Here is a 2385-nt window from a genome sequence, read left to right on the forward strand (position 1 = left end):
ACATCTTGACAAGGTGTCATCTTTAAACAAACCTGAAATGACTTCCAAGAGTAGCATCAGTTTCAATCCATTTCTGAAATCATCTTCAATGTTCTCAATCTGGGTTCCAGCTTTCCGCAGATGAGAATTGCACCAAGCTGTAAACGTCTGCAAATGAAGTGAAGGACTTGGTTAAAAAAAGCTATTCACTTTCAATAATTCTAGAAATGTTTGGCTCACTTTATGAGAAATGTACATCAAAGGTCCCCAACCTTTTCGGCACCAGGAACAGCTCCATGGAGAGAGGTTTTGTGTGCTGCCTGCATCCAGTGGGTGGGGCTTTACTTGTTTGTGTGGACCTGGCATGCCGCGGACCAGTACTGGGCCAGGATTGGGGGTTTGGGGACCCCTGATGTACATCACATCTGTCTTGTATTTAGCAAAGAACAGGGGACAACATTTATAGGATTTTAATAAATCAGGCTTGTCAGATGCTATATTTTTTCTATCCTGCTCTATGGAGTAGAGAGTTGGTCTCTGACAGAAGGCCACCTGAAGAGACTAGAAGCATTTGAAATGTGGATTTACAGGCGGCTGTTACGTATAAGCTGGGTTGACAAGATCAGAAATGAGGTGATAAGCCGCCTTGGAAAGCCAAGGGAAATCATCAAAACAATTAAAAAACGAAAATTAGAATATTTCGGACATGTGATGCGACACCCAGAAAAATATGGCATACTCCATTTAATCCTCCAGGGAAAGATTGAAGGCAAACGAGGTCCAGGCAGAAGAAGAACATCATGGCTTCAAAATCTAAGGGACTGGTTTGGACAAAACTCAGCAGCACTTTTTCGTGTGGCTGCTGATAAAAACAGGACCGCCAACATGATCGCCAACGTCAGATAACGGATATGGCACAAGAAGAAGAAGATTCAGCTTGGCATATATTGTATGTGCCCTGTATTACCTATTCCAGATTCTCAAAGAGCACATCCCTACATCCATCATTTTCACTCCTCAAACTCTCAGAAGGAATCTCAAGGGAAGCCCTGGTTTCCTTTGTCTCTGACGATCTGGAATGCTGACAACGAGGGGTGAATATCTAAAAGCTGCTGCAGATCCAATAACATAACAGTATAACAACCATATATATCAGGAAGGATTTTGCAAGTGGGTTCATCCAGAGCTGAAGACTTAGAGTTACGGTCAGGCCAGGGTCAGGTTAGGTTAGGAAACTAGAAAAGTCTTGAGGGTTTCAGCCTCGCTCCTTTACATGAAGTATTGAGGAGGAGCTGAAAAGCCAGCAAGCTACCATTCCTCTTACAAATTATGAGTCGGAAGGGACGATGAGGGAAGAGAGCCCTCTAGTGGGGAAAGCAAACCACAATCAGCTCAGTTCTAAAACATTACTGAAGTCATAGAAACGCTGGAGATGCTTTCAAAACAGCTCAGTACCCTTAGACCACTGCAGTTTTCTCCAGTTTAGCACCCTTTCAGATTGCCTAACCAGCATGGTCAATAACTGCCTTGCATAGAAATTCTCACAGACTCTGACAATTTGGAAAAGCCTCTACCTTACTCCAGCTGTTAAATATAATGCTGTTCAGTGCTTTTTTTCTTAAAAAAAAAAAAAAGGTGCCGGAACTCACACATGTCATACAACCCTCCTTGCCTACCCTACAAGGTTCCATCCAAAAAAGGTGCCAGAACTCCATTCTGGGCGTTCTGTGAGAAAAAAGCCCTGATGCTGTTTAATAAATGCATGCTCATAACTTTTACGGAGGATAAATTTATTTCTCATCTTTATAGACTGCCAGAATTCAGTGTGGTGGAGGGTGGCTGCCACATACTACATCTATAACATGTAAAATAACAAAAGTAGCCTGTTGATATATTTATACTGTATTGGCTAGTGTCATCTCCAGTAAGAATGATGTGTATTTTATTGCATATACATTTCACACATCGAAGCATCACTGGGATGAAGTTACATATTAATTATCATTCCATTGGGATGGAATGCCATAAGATCCCAATTTCTACATGAAAAGGAGAAAAGTATCTGAACTAAGAACATCTAAACTAGACTGATAAGAAGAGCTATTAATTAATTAGTGTCTTGCAGCCTCTGTAAACAGTCCCTGTAACATGTGCTAGATTATAATGAAAGCAGCTTTCTCCATCTGGTAGCTTCCAGATGTGCTGAGATTATAAATCCCTCCTGGAAACTACCAGAGCATTATTTTACTTACCTCTGCAAAGATACTCAAGGAGATCTGTGTTTTGTTTTGTAATCATATTTTAACTTACAATTGACATTTAAATATGCAGCTGCTTGAATACACAGAAGAATAAGTAACTGATTCATTATGGCTGTTGCTACTGTCTCTCCCCCCCCCCCCCCCC

At 41.3% G+C, this 2385-nt stretch overlaps 1 pseudogene; it reads right to left on the bottom strand.

Annotated features, from left to right (window-relative positions):
- The window catches only part of LOC107300319, a 13610-nt pseudogene extending 13463 nt beyond the window's left edge, over positions 1-147 (bottom strand).
- Positions 148-2385: the final 2238 nt, after the last annotated feature.

Source organism: Protobothrops mucrosquamatus, unplaced genomic scaffold, assembly GCF_001527695.2.
Source record: "Protobothrops mucrosquamatus isolate PMUCROS unplaced genomic scaffold, P.Mucros_1.0 scaffold6662, whole genome shotgun sequence".
In the NCBI taxonomy this organism is placed as follows: Eukaryota; Metazoa; Chordata; class Lepidosauria; order Squamata; family Viperidae; genus Protobothrops; species Protobothrops mucrosquamatus.